Genomic DNA, 20,746 nt, shown 5'->3' on the forward strand with positions numbered 1-20,746 from the left:
GTCCCTAGACGGAACCCAACTCCTCTCCTCAGGACCGTAACCCTCCCAATCCACTAAGTATTGGTGACCCCGTCCCCGAGAACGCATGTCCATGATCTTACGTACCTTGTAAATAGGTGCGCTCTCGACAAGGACGGGAGGGGGAGGGAAGACGAACGGGGGTGCGAAGAAAGGGCTTGACACAGGAGACATGGAAGACAGGATGGACGCGACGAAGATGTCGCGGAAGAAGCAGTCGCACAGCGACAGGATTGACGACCTGGGAGACACGGAACGGACCAATGAACCGCGGAGTCAACTTACGAGAAGCTGTCGTAAGAGGAAGGTTGCGAGTGGAAAGCCACACTCTCTGGCCGCAACAATACCTTGGACTCTTAATCCTGCATTTATTGGCGGCTCTCACAGTCTGTGCCCTGTAACGGCAAAGTGCAGACCTCACCCTCCTTCAGGTGCGCTCACAACGTTGGACAAACGCTTGAGCGGAGGGAACGCTGGACTCGGCAAGCTGGGATGAGAACAGAGGAGGCTGGTAACCCAGACTACTCTGGAAACGGAGATAACCCGGTAGCAGACGAAGGAAGCGAGTTGTGAGCGTATTCTGCCCAGGGAGCTGTTCTGCCCAAGACGCAGGGTTTCTGAAAGAAAGGCTGCGTAGTATGCGACCAATCGTCTGATTGGCCTCTCTGCTTGACCGTTAGACTGGGGATGAAACCCGGAAGAGAGACTGACGGACGCACCAATCAAACGACAGAACTCCCTCCAAAACTGTGACGTGAATTGCGGACCTCTGTCTGAAACGGCGTCTAACGGGAGGCCATGAATTCTGAACACATTCTCGATGATGATTTGTGCCGTCTCCTTAGCGGAAGGAAGTTTAGCGAGGGAATGAAATGTGCCGCCTTAGAGAACCTATCGACAACCGTAAGAATCACAGTCTTCCCCGCAGACAAAGGCAGACCGGTAATGAAGTCTAGGGCGATGTGAGACCATGGTCGAGAAGGAATGGGGAGCGGTCTGAGACGACCGGCAGGAGGAGAGTTACCCGACTTAGTCTGCGCGCAGTCCGAACAAGCAGCCACGAAACGGCGCGTGTCACGCTCCTGAGTCGGCCACCAAAAGCGCTGGCGAATAGACGCAAGAGTGCCTCGAACACCGGGATGACCAGCTAACTTGGCAGAGTGAGCCCACTGAAGAACAGCCAGACGAGTGGAAACAGGAACGAAAAGGAGGTTACTAGGACAAGCGAGACGCAGTGTGCGTGAGTGCTTGCTTAACCTGTCTTTCAATTCCCCAGACTGTTAACCCGACAACACGCCCATAAGGAAGAATCCCCTCGGGATCAGTAGAAGCCACAGAAGAACTAAACAGACGGGATAAGGCATCAGGCTTGGTGTTTTTGCTACCCGGACGGTAAGAAATCACAAACTCGAAACGAGCAAAAATAACGCCCAACGAGCTTGACGGGCATTAAGTCGTTTGGCAGAACGGATGTACTCAAGGTTCTTATGGTCTGTCCAAACGACAAAAGGAACGGTCCCCTCCAACCACTGTCGCCATTCGCCTAGGGCTAAGCGGATGGCGAGCAGTTCACGGTTACCCACATCATAGTTGCGCTCAGATGGCGACAGGCGATGAGAAAAATAAGCGCAAGGATGAACCTTATCGTCAGACTGGAAGCGCTGGGAAAGAATGGCTCCCACGCCTACCTCTGAAGCGTCAACCTCGACAATGAATTGTCTAGTGACGTCAGGAGTAACGAGGATAGGAGCGGACGTAAAACGTTCTTTTAGAAGATCAAAAGCTCCCTGGGCGGAACCGGACCACTTAAAACACGTCTTGACAGAAGTAAGAGCTGTGAGAGGGGCAGCAACTTGACCGAAATTACGAATGAAACCCCGATAGAAATTAGCGAAACCTAAAAAGCGCTGCAACTCGACACGTGACCTTGGAACGGGCCAATCACTGACAGCTTGGACCTTAGCGGAATCCATCTGAATGCCTTCAGCGGAAATAACGGAACCGAGAAAAGTAACGGAGGAGACATGAAAAGAGCACTTCTCAGCCTTTACGTAGAGACAATTCTCTAAAAGGCGCTGTAGAACACGTCGAACGTGCTGAACATGAATCTCGAGTGACGGTGAAAAAATCAGGATATCGTCAAGATAGACAAAAACAAAGATGTTCAGCATGTCTCTCAGAACATCATTAACTAATGCCTGAAAAACAGCTGGCGCATTGGCGAGACCAAACGGCAGAACCCGGTACTCAAAATGCCCTAACGGAGTGTTAAACGCCGTTTTCCACTCGTCCCCCTCTCTGATGCGCACGAGATGGTAAGCGTTACGAAGGTCCAACTTAGTAAAGCACCTGGCTCCCTGCAGAATCTCGAAGGCTGATGACATAAGGGGAAGCGGATAACGATTCTTAACCGTTATGTCATTCAGCCCTCGATAATCCACGCAGGGGCGCAGAGTACCGTCCTTCTTCTTAACAAAAAGAACCCCGCCCCGGCCGGAGAGGAAGAAGGCACTATGGTACCGGCGTCAAGAGACACAGATAAATAATCCTCGAGAGCCTTACGTTCGGGAGCCGACAGAGAGTATAGTCTACCCCGAGGAGGAGTGGTCCCCGGAAGGAGATCAATACTACAATCATACGACCGGTGAGGAGGAAGGGAGTTGGCTCGGGACCGACTGAAGACCGTGCGCAGATCATGATATTCCTCCGGCACTCCTGTCAAATCGCCAGGTTCCTCCTGAGAAGTGGGGACAGAAGAAATGGGAGGGATGGCAGACATTAAACACTTCACATGACAAGATACGTTCCAGGATAGGATAGAATTACAAGACCAATTAATAGAAGGATTATGACATACTAGCCAGGGATGACCCAAAACAACAGGTGTAAAAGGTGAACGAAAAATCAAAAAGAAATAGTCTCACTGTGGTTACCAGATACTGTGAGAGTTAAAGGTAGTGTCTCAAATCTGATACTGGGAAGATGACTACCATCTAAGGCAAACATGGGCGTAGGCTTGTCTAACTGTCTGAAAGGAATGTTATGTTTCCGAACCCATGCTTCGTCCATGAAACAACCCTCAGCCCCAGAGTCAATCAAGGCACTGCATGTAGCACCGAACCGGTCCAGCGTAGATGGACCGACATAGTAGTACAGGATCTAGATGAAGAGACCTGAGTAGTAGCGCTCACCAGTAGCCCTCCGCTTACTGATGAGCTCTGGCCTTTACTGGACATGAATTGACAAAATGTCCATCAAATCTGCAATAGAGGCACAGGCGGTTGGTGATCCTCCGTTCCCTCTCCTTGGTCGAGATGCGAATACCTCCCAGCTGCATGGGCTCAGTCTCTGAGCCAGAGGAGGGAGATGGTTGCGATGCGGAGCAGGGAAACACCGTTGACGCGAGCTCTCTTCCACGAGCTTGGTGACGAAGATCTACCCGTCGTTCTATGCGGATGGCGAGAGCAATCAAAGAGTCCACACTGGAGGGAACCTCCCGAGAGAGAATCTCATCTTTGACCACTGTGTGGAGTCCCTCCAGAAAACGAGCGAGCAGCGCCGGCTCGTTCCAGTCACTAGAGGCAGCAAGAGTACGAAACTCTATAGAGTAATCCGTTATGGATCGATCACCTTGGCATAGGGAAGCCAGGGCCCTAGAAGCCTCCCCACCAAAAACTGAACGGTCAAAACCCGAATCATCTCCTCTTTAAAGTTCTGGTAATTGTTAGAACAATCAGCCCTTGCCTCCCAGATAGCTGTGCCCCACTCTCGGGCCCGGCCAGTAAGGAGTGAAATGACGTAAGCAACCCGAGCTCTCTCGCTAGAGTATGTGTTGGGTTGGAGAGAGAACACAATATCACACTGGGTGAGAAAGGAGCGGCACTCCGTGGGCTGCCCGGAGTAGCAAGGTGGGTTATTAACCCTAGGTTCCGGAGGCTCGGCAGGCCAGGAAGTAACAGGTGGCACGAGACGAAGACTCTGGAACTGTCCAGAGAGGTCGGAAACCTGAGCGGCCAGGTTCTCCACGGCATGGCGAGCAGCAGACAATTCCTGCTCGTGTCTGCCGAGCATGGCTCCTTGGATCTTGACGGCAGTGTTACGAGCCTCTGTAGTCGCTGGGTCCATTCCTTGGTCGGATCCTTCTGTTATGCAGGTGAATGAGGACCCAAAAGCGACTTGGCGAAAACAGAGTTTTTAATCCAGTAAGATACTTAACAAAACAAAAGGCATAATACTACTCGTAAAGACGAGAACAGACTGGAGACTTGATCAAGAACTGCAGGTTGCCTCGGGAAGGCACTTGAACCTAGCAGACTCAGACACCTGCTCACCACGCAGCATCTGAGGGAAACACGACACGACAGGGCAATACATAGACACAGCACGGTGAATATAGACAAGGATCCGACAGGGCAGGTACGGAAAACAAGGAGAGAAATAGGGACTCTAATCAGGGAAAAGGATCGGGAACAGGTGTGGGAAGACTAAATGATTGATTAGGGGAATAGGAACAGCTGGGAGCAGGAACGGAACGATAGAGAGAAGAGAGAGCGAGAGAGTGAGAGAGGGAGGGGGAGAGAGAGGGATAGAAAGAGGGAAAGAACCTAATAAGACCAGCAGAGGGAAACGAATAGAAGGGGAAGCACAGGGACAAGACATGATAATTAATGACAAAACATGACACAACTCTCCTTCCAACTGCTCTTAAATGCAAGTAAAACTAAATGCATGCTATTCAACCGATTGATGCCTGCACCTGCCTGCACATCCAGCATCACTACTCTGGACAGTTCTGACTTGAATATGAATATGTAGACAACTACAAATACCTAGGTGTCTGGTTAGACTATGAACTCTCCTTCCAGACTCACATTAAACATCTCCAATCCAAAATTAAATCTACAATCAGCTTCCTATTTCGCAACAAAGCATCCTTCACTCATGCTGCCAAACATACCCTTGTAAAACTGACCATCCTACCGATCCTCAACTTCCGCGATGTCATCTATAAAATAGCCTCCAACACTCTACTCAGCAAACTGGATGTAGTCTATCACAGTGCCATCCGTTTTGTCACCAAAGCCCCATATACTACCCACCACTGCAACCTGTACGCTCTCGTTGGTTGGCCCTCGCTTCATACTCGTCGCCAAACCCACTGGCTCCAGGTCATCTACAAGTCTCTGCTAGGTAAAGGCCCGCCTTATCTCAGCTCACTGGTCACCATAGCAACAACCACCCGTAGCACGCGCTCCAGCAGGTATATCTCACTGGTCAACCCCAAAGCCAATTCCTCCTTTGGCTGCCTTTCCTTCCAGTTCTCTGCTGCCCATGACTGGAACGAATTGCAAAAATCTCTGAAGCTGGAGACTCATATCTTCCTCACTAACTTTAAGCATCAGCCGTCAGAGCAGCTCACAGATCACTGCACCTGTACATAGCCCATCTGTAAATAGCCCATCCACCTACCTCATCCTAATATATGCCATTTCATCCTCATATTGTATTTATTTATTCATCTTGCTCCTTTGCAACCCAGTATCTCTACCTGCACATTCATCTTCTGCACATCTATCACTCCAGTGTTTAATTGGTATATTGTAATTACTTCACCATCATGGCCTATTTAGTGCCTTACCTCCCTTATCTTACCTCATTTGCACACACTGTTTATAGACTTCTTGTATTATTGACTGTACGTTTGTTTATGTGTAACTCTGTTGTTTGTGCTGCACTGCTTTGCTTTATCTTGACCAGGTCACAGTTGTAAATGGGAACTTGTTCTCAACTAGCCTACCTGGTTAAATAAAGGTGAAATTAATTAATGAATTAAAAAATGGTGAAATATTTACTTACAAGCCCTTAACCAACAAAGCAGTTCAAGAAAGAGTTAAGAAAATATTTACTTAATAAACTAAAGTAAAAAATATATAAAAAGTAACAGAATAAAATTAAAATAACGAGGCTATATACAAGGGCTACCGATACTGAGTCAATGTGTGGGAGTACAGGTTAGTCGAGGTCATTTGTACATGTAGGTAGAGGTAAAGTGACTATGCATAGACAATAAATAGTCAGTAGCAGCAGTGTAAAGACAAAGGGGGGGGGTCAATGTAAATGGTCCGCGTGGTCATTTGATGAAATGTTCAGCAGTCGTATGGCTTCGGGGTAGAAGCTGTTAGGAGCCTTTTGGTCCTAGACTTGGTGCTCCGGTACCGCTTGCCGTGAGGTAGCAGAGAGAACAGTCTATGACTTGGGGCTCCGGTACCTCTTGCCGTGCGGTAGCAGAGAGAACAGTCTATGACTTGACTTGGTGCTCCGGTACCGCTTGCCGTGCTGTAGCAGAGAGAACAGTCTATGACTTGACTTGGTGCTCCGGTACCGCTTGCCGTGAGGTAGCGGAGAGAACAGTCTATGACTTGGGGCTCCGGTACCGCTTGCCGTGAGGTAGCAGAGAGAACAGTCTATGACTTGGCTCTCCGGTACCGCTTGCCGTGAGGTAGCAGAGAGAACAGTCTATGACTTGGCTCTCCGGTACCGCTTGCCGTGAGGTAGCAGAGAGAACAGTCTATGACTTGGCTCTCCGGTACCGCTTGCCGTGAGGTAGCAGAGAGAACAGTCTATGACTTGGCTCTCCGGTACCGCTTGCCGTGAGGTAGCAGAGAGAACAGTCTATGACTTGGGGCTCCGGTACCGCTTGCCGTGAGGTAGCAGAGAGAACAGTCTATGACTGAGGTGACTGGAGTCTTTGACATTCTATTATAAAGGTCCTGGATGGCAGGAAGTTTGGCCCCAGTGATGTACTGGGCCGTTCGCACTACCATCTGTAGCGCCTCACGGTCAGATGCTGAGCAGTTGCCATACCAGGCAGTTCGCACTACCATCTGTAGTGCCTTGCGGTCGGAGGCCGAGCAGTTGCCATACCAGGCAGTTTGCACTACCATCTGTAGTGCCTTGCGGTCGGAGGCAGAGCAGCTGCCATACCAGGCGGTGATGCAACAGGTCAGGATGCTCTCGATGGTGCAGCTGTACAACCTTTTGAGGATCTCAGGACCCATGCCAAATCTTTTTAGTTTCCTGAGGGGGAATAGGTTTTGTCGTGCCCTCTTCACGACTGTCTTGGTGTGTTTGGACCATTCTAGTTTGTTGGTGATGTGGACACCAAGGAACTTGAATCTCTCAACCCGCTCCACTACAGCCCCGTCGATGAGACTGGGGGCCTGCTCTGCCCTCTTTTTCCTGTAGTCCATGATCATCTCCTTCGTCTTGATCACGTTGAGGGAGAGGTTGTCTGACAAAATCTATGTCCTGTCCTCTCTCATTGCTACAAAATGAAATGTATTTTTCGTCCTCCAGGTATGTGCTGTATCCTCTGGACCTCTATAATGACAGTGCCCACTACGCCCTGACCAAGTTCAGGAAGCAGTTCCTCTACGATGAGATAGAAGCAGAGGTATGTAGTTCACCATTAGACTAGTCATCACTACAGCAGAGGTAACTAGTTCACCATTAGACTAGTCATCACTACAGCAGAGGTAACTAGTTCACCATTAGACTAGTCATCACTACAGCAGAGGTATGTAGTTCACCATTAGACTAGTCATCACTACAGCAGAGGTAACTAGTTCACCATTAGACTAGTCATCACTACAGCAGAGGTATGTAGTTCACCATTAGACTAGTCATCACTACAGCAGAGGTAACTAGTTCACCATTAGACTAGTCATCACTACAGCAGAGGTAACTAGTCATCACTACAGCAGAGGTAACTAGTTCACCATTAGACTAGTCATCACTACAGCAGAGGTATGTAGTTCACCATTAGACTAGTCATCACTACAGCAGAGGTATGTAGTTCACCATTAGACTAGTCATCACTACAGCAGAGGTAACTAGTTCACCATTAGACTAGTCATCACTACAGCAGAGGTAACTAGTCATCACTACAGCAAAGGTAAAAAGTTCACCATTAGACTAGTCATCACTACAGCAGAGGTAACTAGTCATCACTACAGCAGAGGTAACTAGTTCACCATTAGACTAGTTATCACTACAGCAGAGGTAACTAGTTCACCATTAGACTAGTCATCACTACATGAGTCTTGATCATTAATGTCTTTGTTCCTTGATTCTTGCAGGTCAACCTGTGTTTTGATCAGTTTGTCTACAAGCTGGCTGATCAGATATTTGCCTACTACAAGATTCTAGCTGGAAGGTACGTGGACTATATCAACGAGAGGTCGACTAGTGACCTAAATACCAGAGGTCGACTAGTGACCTAAATACCAGAGGTCGACTAGTGACCTAAATACCAGAGGTCGACTAGTGACCTAAATACCAGAGGTCGACTAGTGACCTAAATACCAGAGGTCGACTAGTGACCTAAATACCAGAGGTCGACTAGTGACCTAAATACCAGAGGCCGACTAGTGACCTAAATACCAGGGGTCGACTAGTGACCTAAATACCAGGGGTCGACTAGTGACCTAAATACCAGGGGTCGACTAGTGACCTAAATACCAGGGGTCGACTAGTGACCTAAATACCAGGGGCCGACTAGTGACCTAAATACCAGGGGCCGACTAGTGACCTAAATACCAGGGGCCGACTAGTGACCTAAATACCAGGGGCCGACTAGTGACCTAAATACCAGGGGCCGACTAGTGACCTAAATACCAGGGGCCGTCTAGTGACCTAAATACCAGGGGCCGACTAGTGACCTAAATACCAGGGGCCGACTAGTGACCTAAATACCAGGGGCCGACTAGTGACCTAAATACCAGGGGCCGACTAGTGACCTAAATACCAGGGGCCGACTAGTGACCTAAATACCAGGGGCCGACTAGTGACCTAAATACCAGGGGCCGACTAGTGACCTAAATACCAGGGGCCGACTAGTGACCTAAATACCAGGGGCCGACTAGTGACCTAAATACCAGGGGCCGACTAGTGACCTAAATACCAGGGGCCGACTAGTGACCTAAATACCAGGGGCCGACTAGTGACCTAAATACCAGGGGCCGACTAGTGACCTAAATACCAGGGGCCGACTAGTGACCTAAATACCAGGGGCCGACTAGTGACCTAAATACCAGGGGCCGACTAGTGACCTAAATACCAGGGGCCGACTAGTGACCTAAATACCAGGGGCCGACTAGTGACCTAAATACCAGGGGCCGACTAGTGACCTAAATACCAGGGGCCGACTAGTGACCTAAATACCAGGGGCCGACTAGTGACCTAAATACCAGGGGCCGACTAGTGACCTAAATACCAGGGGCCGACTAGTGACCTAAATACCAGGGGCCGACTAGTGACCTAAATACCAGGGGCCGACTAGTGACCTAAATACCAGGGCCGACTAGTGACCTAAATACCAGGGGCCGACTAGTGACCTAAATACCAGGGGCCGACTAGTGACCTAAATACCAGGGGCCGACTAGTGACCTAAATACCAGGGGCCGACTAGTGACCTAAATACCAGGGGCCGACTAGTGACCTAAATACCAGGGGCCGACTAGTGACCTAAATACCAGGGGCCGACTAGTGACCTAAATACCAGGGGCCGACTAGTGACCTAAATACCAGGGGCCGACTAGTGACCTAAATACCAGGGGCCGACTAGTGACCTAAATACCAGGGGCCGACTAGTGACCTAAATACCAGGGGCCGACTAGTGACCTAAATACCAGGGGCCGACTAGTGACCTAAATACCAGGGGCCGACTAGTGACCTAAATACCAGGGGCCGACTAGTGACCTAAATACCAGGGGCCGACTAGTGACCTAAATACCAGGGGCCGACTAGTGACCTAAATACCAGGGGCCGACTAGTGACCTAAATACCAGGGGCCGACTAGTGACCTAAATACCAGGGGCCGACTAGTGACCTAAATACCAGGGGCCGACTAGTGACCTAAATACCAGGGGCCGACTAGTGACCTAAATACCAGGGGCCGACTAGTGACCTAAATACCAGGGCCGACTAGTGACCTAAATACCAGGGGCCGACTAGTGACCTAAATACCAGGGGCCGACTAGTGACCTAAATACCAGGGGCCGACTAGTGACCGAAATACCAGGGGCCGACTAGTGACCGAAATACCAGGGGCCGACTAGTGACCGAAATACCAGGGGCCGACTAGTGACCGAAATACCAGGGGCCGACTAGTGACCGAAATACCAGGGGCCGACTAGTGACCTAAATACCAGGGGACGACTAGTGACCTAAATACCAGGGGCCGACTAGTGACCTAAATACCAGGGGACTAGTGACCGACTAGTGACCTAAATACCAGGGGCCGACTAGTGACCTAAATACCAGGGGCCGACTAGTGACCTAAATACCAGGGGCCGACTAGTGACCTAAATACCAGGGGTCGACTAGTGACCTAAATACCAGCGGTCGACTAGTGACCTAAATACCAGGGGTCGACTAGTGACCTAAATACCAGGGGTCGACTAGTGACCTAAATACCAGGGTCGACTAGTGACCTAAATACCAGGGTCGACTAGTGACCTAAATACCAGGGGTCGACTAGTGACCTAAATACCAGAGGTCGACTAGTGACCTAAATACCAGGGTCGACTAGTGACCTAAATACCAGGGGTCGACTAGTGACCTAAATACCAGGGGTCGACTAGTGACCTAAATACCAGGGGTCGACTAGTGACCTAAATACCAGGGGTCGACTAGTGACCTAAATACCAGGGGTCGACTAGTGACCTAAATACCAGGGGTCGACTAGTGACCTAAATACCAGGGGTCGACTAGTGACCTAAATACCAGAGGCCGACTAGTGACCTAAATACCAGAGGCCGACTAGTGACCTAAATACCAGAGGCCGACTAGTGACCTAAATACCAGAGGCCGACTAGTGACCTAAATACTAGTGACCTAAATACCAGAGGTCGACTAGTGACCTAAATACTAGTGACCTAAATACTAGAGGTCGACTAGTGACCTAAATACTAGTGACCTAAATACTAGAGGTCGACTAGTGACCTAAATACTAGAGGTCGACTAGTGACCTAAATACTAGAGGTCGACTAGTGACCTAAATACTAGAGGTCGACTAGTGACCTAAATACTAGAGGTCGACTAGTGACCTAAATACTAGTGACCTAAATACTAGAGGTCGACTAGTGACCTAAATACTAGTGACCTAAATACTAGAGGTCGACTAGTGACCTAAATACTAGAGGTCGACTAGTGACCTAAATACTAGAGGTCGACTAGTGACCTAAATACTAGAGGTCGACTAGTGACCTAAATACTAGTGACCTAAATACTAGAGGTCGACTAGTGACCTAAATACTAGTGACCTAAATACTAGAGGTCGACTAGTGACCTAAATACTAGAGGTCGACTAGTGACCTAAATACTAGAGGTCGACTAGTGACCTAAATACTAGAGGTCGACTAGTGACCTAAATACTAGAGGTCGACTAGTGACCTAAATACTAGAGGTCGACTAGTGACCTAAATACTAGAGGTCGACTAGTGACCTAAATACTAGAGGTCGACTAGTGACCTAAATACTAGAGGTCGACTAGTGACCTAAATACTAGAGGTCGACTAGTGACCTAAATACAAGAGGTCGACTAGTGACCTAAATACAAGAGGTCGACTAGTGACCTAAATACTAGAGGTCGACTAGTGACCTAAATACTAGAGGTCGACTAGTGACCTAAATACTAGTGACCTAAATACTAGAGGTCGACTAGTGACCTAAATACTAGAGGTCGACTAGTGACCTAAATACTAGAGGTCGACTAGTGACCTAAATACTAGAGGTCGACTAGTGACCTAAATACTAGAGGTCGACTAGTGACCTAAATACTAGAGGTCGACTAGTGACCTAAATACTAGAGGTCGACTAGTGACCTAAATACTAGAGTCGACTAGTGACCTAAATACTAGAGGTCGACTAGTGACCTAAATACTAGAGGTCGACTAGTGACCTAAATACTAGAGGTCGACTAGTGACCTAAATACTAGTGACCTAAATACTAGAGGTCGACTAGTGACCTAAATACTAGAGGTCGACTAGTGACCTAAATACTAGAGGTCGACTAGTGACCTAAATACTAGTGACCTAAATACTAGAGGTCGACTAGTGACCTAAATACTAGAGGTCGACTAGTGACCTAAATACTAGAGGTCGACTAGTGACCTAAATACAAGAGGTCGACTAGTGACCTAAATACTAGAGGTCGACTAGTGACCTAAATACAAGAGGTCGACTAGTGACCTAAATACAAGAGGTCGACTAGTGACCTAAATACTAGAGGTCGACTAGTGACCTAAATACTAGAGGTCGACTAGTGACCTAAATACTAGTGACCTAAATACTAGAGGTCGACTAGTGACCTAAATACTAGAGGTCGACTAGTGACCTAAATACTAGAGGTCGACTAGTGACCTAAATACTAGAGGTCGACTAGTGACCTAAATACTAGAGGTCGACTAGTGACCTAAATACTAGAGGTCGACTAGTGACCTAAATACTAGAGGTCGACTAGTGACCTAAATACTAGAGGTCGACTAGTGACCTAAATACTAGAGGTGACTAGTGACCTAAATACTAGAGGTCGACTAGTGACCTAAATACTAGAGGTCGACTAGTGACCTAAATACTAGAGGTCGACTAGTGACCTAAATACTAGAGGTCGACTAGTGACCTAAATACTAGAGGTCGACTAGTGACCTAAATACTAGAGGTCGACTAGTGACCTAAATACCAGAGGCCGACTAGTGACCTAAATACCAGAGGCCGACTAGTGACCTAAATACCAGAGGTCGACTAGTGACCTAAATACCAGAGGCCGACTAGTGACCTAAATACCAGAGGTCGACTAGTGACCTAAATACCAGATTTTTTCGACTAGTGACCTAAATACCAGAGGTCGACTAGTGACCTAAATACTAGAGGTCGACTAGTGACCTAAATACTAAGGTCGACTAGTGACCTAAATACTAGAGGTCGACTAGTGACCTAAATACTAGAGGTCGACTAGTGACCTAAATACTAGAGTTCGACTAGTGACCTAAATACTAGTGACCTAAATACTAGAGGTCGACTAGTGACCTAAATACTAGAGGTCGACTAGTGACCTAAATACTAGAGGTCGACTAGTGACCTAAATACTAGAGGTCGACTAGTGACCTAAATACTAGTGACCTAAATACTAGAGGTCGACTAGTGACCTAAATACTAGAGGTCGACTAGTGACCTAAATACTAGAGGTCGACTAGTGACCTAAATACAAGAGGTCGACTAGTGACCTAAATACTAGAGGTCGACTAGTGACCTAAATACTAGAGGTCGACTAGTGACCTAAATACTAGAGGTCGACTAGTGACCTAAATACTAGAGGTCGACTAGTGACCTAAATACTAGAGGTCGACTAGTGACCTAAATACCAGAGGTCGACTAGTGACCTAAATACCAGAGGCCGACTAGTGACCTAAATACCAGAGGCCGACTAGTGACCTAAATACCAGAGGTCGACTAGTGACCTAAATACCAGAGGCCGACTAGTGACCTAAATACCAGAGGTCGACTAGTGACCTAAATACTAGAGGTCGACTAGTGACCTAAATACCAGAGGTCGACTAGTGACCTAAATACTAGAGGTCGACTAGTGACCTAAATACCAGAGGTCGACTAGTGACCTAAATACTAGAGGTCGACTAGTGACCTAAATACTAGAGGTCGACTAGTGACCTAAATACTAGAGGTCGACGAATTATGATTTTTCAACGCTGATACCGTTTATTGGAGGACCAAAAAAAGCCGATACTGATTAATCGGCTGATTTTTTAAAAATATATTTGTAATAATGATAATTACAACAATACTGAATGAACAATGAACACTTTTATTTTAACGTAATATAATACATAAATAAATAATGAAACATGTTCAATTTTTAAATTGTCGGAGAAGAAAGTAAAAGTGCAATATGTGCTATGTAAGAAAGCTAAAGTTTCAGTTCCTTGCTCAGAACATATGAAAGCTGATGGTTCAATATTCCCAGGTAAGAAGTTTTAGGTTGTAGTTATAATAGGACTATTTCTCTCTATACCATTTGTATTTCATATACCTTTGACTATTGGATGTTCTAATAGGTACTTTAGTATTGCCAGTGTAATCTCTGGAGTTGATAGGCTTGAAGTCATAAACAGCGCTGTGCCTCAAGCATTGCTAAGAGCTGCTGGCAAACGCAGTAAAGTTTGAATGAATGCTTACAAGCCTGCTGCTGTCTACCACCGCTCAGTCAGACTGCTCTATCAAATATCAAATCATAGACTTATTTATAACATAATAAATACAGAAATAGGAGCCTTTGGTCATTAATATGGTAAAATCCAGAAACTATCCTTTTGAAAACAAAACGTTTATTCTTTCAGTCAGTCTAAATGTTGCTGTTACATTGTACAACCTTCAATATTATGTCATAATTATGTACAATTCTGGAAAATTAGTTCGCAATGAGCCAGGCGGCCCAAACTGTTGCATATACCCTGACTCTGCGTGCAATGAACGCAAAAGAAGTGACACAATTTCACCTGGTTAATATTGCCTGCTAACCTGGATTTCTTTTAGCTAAATATGCAGGTTTAAAAAATATATACTTCTGTGTATTGATTTTAAGAAAGTCATTGGTTAGGTACATTCGCACAACGATTGCGCTTTTGATGAAGTTGGCTGTGATTCGTAGGCTGTGATTCCTAGGCTGTGATTGGATGATAAATTAACAGGCACCTCATTGTTTATATGCAACGCAGGACAAGCTAGTTAACCTAGTAATATCATCAACCATGTGGAGTTAACTAGTGATTATGTTAAGATCGATTGTTTTTTATAAGATAAGTTTAATGCTAGCTAGCAACCTACCTTGGCTCCTTGCTGAACTCTCATAACAGGTGGTCAGCCTGCCACTCAGTCTCCTCATGGAGTAACAGGTAGTCAGCCTGCCACGCAGTCTCCTCATGGAGTAACAGGTAGTCAGCCTGCCACTCAGTCTCCTCATGGAGTAACAGGTAGTCAGCCTGCCACGCAGTCTCCTCATGGAGTAACAGGTAGTCAGCCTGCCACTCAGTCTCCTCGTGGAGTAACAGGTAGTCAGCCTGCCACTCAGTCTCCTCATGGAGTAACAGGTAGTCAGCCTGCCACGCAGTCTCCTCATGGAGTAACAGGTAGTCAGCCTGCCACTCAGTCTCCTCATGGAGTAACAGGTAGTCAGCCTGCCACGCAGTCTCCTCATGGAGTAACAGGTAGTCAGCCTGCCACTCAGTCTCCTCATGGAGTAACAGGTAGTCAGCCTGCCACTCAGTCTCCTCATGGAGTAACAGGTAGTCAGCCTGCCACGCAGTCTCCTCATGGAGTAACAGGTAGTCAGCCTGCCACTCAGTCTCCTCATGGAGTAACAGGTAGTCAGCCTGCCACTCAGTCTCCTCATGGAGTAACAGGTAGTCAGCCTGCCACTCAGTCTCCTCGTGGAGTAACAGGTGGTCAGCCTGCCACTCAGTCTCCTCATGGAGTAACAGGTAGTCAGCCTGCCACGCAGTCTCCTCTTGGAGTAACAGGTAGTCAGCCTGCCACTCAGTCTCCTCATGGAGTAACAGGTAGTCAGCCTGCCACGCAGTCTCCTCATGGAGTAACAGGTAGTCAGCCTGCCACTCAGTCTCCTCATGGAGTAACAGGTAGTCAGCCTGCCACTCAGTCTCCTCATGGAGTAACAGGTAGTCAGCCTGCCACGCAGTCTCCTCATGGAGTAACAGGTGGTCAGCCTGCCACTCAGTCTCCTCATGGAGTAACAGGTGGTCAGCCTGCCACTCAGTCTCCTCATGGAGTAACAGGTAGTCAGCCTGCCACTCAGTCTCCTCATGGAGTAACAGGTAGTCAGCCTGCCACGCAGTCTCCTCATGGAGTAACAGGTAGTCAGCCTGCCACTCAGTCTCCTCATGGAGTAACAGGTAGTCAGCCTGCCACTCAGTCTCCTCATGGAGTAACAGGTAGTCAGCCTGCCACTCAGTCTCCTCATGGAGTAACAGGTAGTCAGCCTGCCACTCAGTCTCCTCATGGAGTAACAGGTAGTCAGCCTGCCACGCAGTCTCCTCATGGAGTAACATAACAGGTAGTCAGCCTGCCACGCAGTCTCCTCATGGAGTAACAGGTAGTCAGCCTGCCACTCAGTCTCCTCATGGAGTAACAGGTAGTCAGCCTGCCACGCAGTCTCCTCATGGAGTAACATAACAGGTAGTCAGCCTGCCACGCAGTCTCCTCATGGAGTAACAGGTAGTCAGCCTGCCACTCAGTCTCCTCATGGAGTAACAGGTGGTCAGCCTGCCACGCAGTCTCCTCATGGAGTAACAGGTAGTCAGCCTGCCACTCAGTCTCCTCATGGAGTAACAGGTAGTCAGCCTGCCACTCAGTCTCCTCATGGAGTAACAGGTAGTCAGCCTGCCACGCAGTCTCCTCATGGAGTAACAGGTAGTCAGCCTGCCACTCAGTCTCCTCATGGAGTAACAGGTAGTCAGCCTGCCACTCAGTCTCCTCATGGAGTAACAGGTAGTCAGCCTGCCACTCAGTCTCCTCATGGAGTAACAGGTGGTCAGCCTGCCACGCAGTCTCCTCATGGAGTAACAGGTGGTCAGCCTGCCACTCAGTCTCCTCATGGAGTAACAGGTAGTCAGCCTGCCACTCAGTCTCCTCATGGAGTAACAGGTAGTCAGCCTGCCACTCAGTCTCCTCATGGAGTAACAGGTAGTCAGCCTGCCACTCAGTCTCCTCATGGAGTAACAGGTAGTCAGCCTGCCACTCAGTCTCCTCATGGAGTAACAGGTAGTCAGCCTGCCACTCAGTCTCCTCATGGAGTAACAGGTAGTCAGCCTGCCACGCAGTCTCCTCATGGAGTAACATAACAGGTAGTCAGCCTGCCACGCAGTCTCCTCATGGAGTAACAGGTAGTCAGCCTGCCACTCAGTCTCCTCATGGAGTAACAGGTAGTCAGCCTGCCACTCAGTCTCCTCATGGAGTAACAGGTAGTCAGCCTGCCACTCAGTCTCCTCATGGAGTAACAGGTAGTCAGCCTGCCACTCAGTCTCCTCATGGAGTAACAGGTAGTCAGCCTGCCACGCAGTCTCCTCATGGAGTAACAGGTAGTCAGCCTGCCACGCAGTCTCCTCATGGAGTAACAGGTAGTCAGCCTGCCACACAGTCTCCTCATGGAGTAACAGGTAGTCAGCCTGCCACGCAGTCTCCTCATGGAGTAACAGGTGGTCAGCCTGCCACGCAGTCTCCTCATGGAGTAACAGGTAGTCAGCCTGCCACGCAGTCTCCTCGTGGAGCAATGTAATCAGCCATAATCGGCGTCCAAAAAGGCTGATTACCGATTGTTATGAAAACTTGAAATCGGCCGATTAGTCTGTCGACCTCTAGTATCAACTGTTGAAAAACAAGTGAAAACACTTGAATCGCTCAGAGACAAGTAAGGGCCTCTAACTGTTTAGTCCACCAGACACTTGTCAGGTAGATCTTCTTACATTGTTATTGAAAATGTTTGGGCCGGAAACTAAAAAACAAACACAATTGATGAGCTCTTTGTAAAGTTTCTATAAAATAGACATTCTTACCCGCCATTTGGCGAGTGGCGAATGTTAATTTTCTGGAGACTCTGAACGTGTCAGATAAAAGCTTGCTTCCTTCCTCAGTCTGTTGCTGGACAAGCGTCTGAGAGCGGACTGTAAGAACCAGGGAGCCAACATCCCCTGGCCTGCGTCCAACCGCTACGAGACCCTGCTGAAACAACGCCATGTACAGGTAACCCTCTGACCCCTGACCCCTAACCCTGCAACCGCTACGAGACCCTGCTGAAACAACGCCATGTACAGGTGACCCCTGACCCCTAACCCTCCAACCGCTACGAGACCCTGCTGAAACAACGCCATGTACAGGTGACCCCTGACCCCTAACCCTGCAACCGCTACGAGACCCTGCTGAAACAACGCCATGTACAGGTAACCCTCTGACCCCTAACTCTGCAACCGCTATGAGACCCTGCTGAAACAACGCCATGTACAGGTGACCCCTGACCCCTAACCCTAACCACTACGAGACCCTTCACTGTGGTAATTCAATGATTCTTCTTCTGGCATTCTCTGCAAATAAATAAATCAATAATAAATAAATACATACATAAACAATTAATGCACCTGTGGAACGGTCATTAAGACACTAACAGCTTACAGATGGTAGGCAATTAAGGTCACAGTTATGAAAACTTAGGACACTAAAGAGGCTTTTCTACTGACTCTGAAAAACACCAAAATAAAGATGCCCAGGGTCCCTGCTCATCTGCGTGAACGTGTCTTAGGCATGCTGCAAGGAGGCATGAGGACTGCAGATGTGGCCAGGGCAATAAATTACAATGTCCGTACTGTGAGACGCTTATGACAGGGAGACAAGAAGGACAGCTGATCTTCCTCGCAGTGGCAGACCACGTGTAACAACACCTGCACAGATTCAGTACATCTGAACATCACACCTGCGGGACCAGGTACAGGATGGCAACAACAACTGCTGAGTTACACCAGGAACGCATAATCCCTCCATCAGTGCTCAGACTGTCCTCAATAGGCTGAGAGAGGCTGGACTGAGGGCTTGTAGGCCTGTTGTAAGGCAGGTCCTCACCAGACATCACCGGCAACAACGTCGCCTATGAGCATTACACCGAGGCCTGTACTCTGGAGCGGGATCGATTTGGAGGTGGAGGGTCCGTCATGGTCTGGGGCGGTGTGTCATTGCAGGCAGTCTCAACTCTGTGCGTTACAGGGAAGACATCCTCCTCCCTCATGTGGTACCCTTCCTGCAGGCTCATCCTGACATGACCCTCCAGCATGACAATATCACCAGCCATACTGCTCGTTCTGTTCATGATTTCCTGCAAGACAGGAATGTCAGTTCTGCCGTGGCCAGCGAAGAGCTCGGATCACAATCCCATTGAGCACGTCTGGGACCTGTTGGATCGGAGGGTGAGGACTAGGGCCAATCCCCCCAGAAATGTCTGGAAACTTGCAGGTGCCTTGGTGGAAGAGTGGGGTAACATCTCACAGCAAGAACTGGCAAATCTGGTGCAGTCCATGAGGAGGAGATGCACTGCAGTACTTAATGCAGCTGGTGGCCACACCAGATACTGACTGTTACTTTTGATTTTGACCCCCCCTTTGTTCAGGGACACATTATTCAATTTCTGTTAGTCACATGTCTGTGGAACTTGTTCAATTTAGGTCTCAGTTGTTGAATCTTGTTATGTTCATACAAATATTTACACCTGTTAAGTTTGCTGAAAATGTAACGCAGTTGACAGTAAGAGGACGTTTCTTTCCCTAACAGTCCCCTACCTGGGTTGTGTCTGTCTGTCATGTCGGTTCCTCTCCTCTCTCTAGCTGCTGGGTCGTTCCATAGACCTGAACCGTCTGATCACCCAGAGAGTGTCTGCTGCTCTCTACAAGTCTCTGGAGCTGGCCATCAACCGCTTTGAGAGCGAGGACCTCACATCCATCGTGGTACGACCTGCTTTAAGTGTGTCTGTGTTATTTATTGACTGTCCACTGTGTAACAGGAACGAGAAGGTCTGATTGGACATCATCCGTATGACCCACAAGCTGTCTTCTCCTCCTCCTTGTAACAGGAACTAGAAGGTCTGATGAACATCAACCGTATGACCCACAAGCTGCTGTCTAAGTTCCTGACGCTGGACAGTATGGACGCCATGTTCCGGGAGGCCAATCACAATGTCTCCGCCCCCTACGGACGCATCACACTCCATGTCTTCTGGGAACTCAACTACGATTTCCTCCCCAACTACTGCTACAACGGATCTACTAACAGGTAACACACAACTACTGCTACAACTACACACAACTACTGCTACAACTAGACACAACTACTGCTACAAGGGATCTACTAACAGGTAACACAACTAGACACAACTACTGCTACAACTACACACAACTACTGCTACAACTACACACAACTACTGCTACAACTACACACAACTACTGCTACAACTACTGCTACAACTACACACAACTAATACTACATAACCACACACAACTAATACTACACAACCACATACAACCAGCTGGATCCCTGATGGGGGAGAGAGAGGGGGGGTAGAAACCAGGTGGATCCCTGATGGGGAGAGAGAGGAGGGGGTAGAAACCAGGTGGATCCCTGATGGGGAGAGAGAGGGGGGTAGAAACCAGGTGGATCCCTGATGGGGGAGAGAGGGGGAGGTAGAAACCAGGTGGATCCCTGATGGGGAGAGAGAGGGAGGGGTAGAAACCAGCTGGATCCCTGATGGGGGAGAGAGAGGAGGGGGTAGAAACCAGGTGGATCCCTGATGGGGGGGAGAGAGAGGGGGTAGAAACCAGGTGGATCCCTGATGGGGGAGAGAGAGGGGGTAGAAACCAGGTGGATCCCTGATGGGGAGAGAGAGGGGGGTAGAAACCAGGTGGATCCCTGATGGGGGAGAGAGAGGGGGTAGAAACCAGGTGGATCCCTGATGGGGAGAGAGAGGGGGTAGAAACCAGGTGGATCCCTGATGGGGAGAGAGAGGGGGGGCGGTAGAAACCAGGTGGATCCCTGATGGGGGAGAGAGAGGGGGTAGAAACCAGGTGGATCCCTGATGGGGGAGAGAGAGGGGGTAGAAACCAGG

At 48.6% G+C, this 20,746-nt stretch overlaps 1 pseudogene; it reads left to right on the forward strand.

The window, feature by feature from the left end:
- Positions 1-20,746, forward strand: part of LOC123995929 — a 151,351-nt pseudogene that overhangs the window by 87,124 nt on the left and 43,481 nt on the right.

Source organism: Oncorhynchus gorbuscha, linkage group LG02 (genome assembly GCF_021184085.1).
Source record: "Oncorhynchus gorbuscha isolate QuinsamMale2020 ecotype Even-year linkage group LG02, OgorEven_v1.0, whole genome shotgun sequence".
Taxonomy (NCBI): domain Eukaryota; kingdom Metazoa; phylum Chordata; class Actinopteri; order Salmoniformes; family Salmonidae; genus Oncorhynchus; species Oncorhynchus gorbuscha.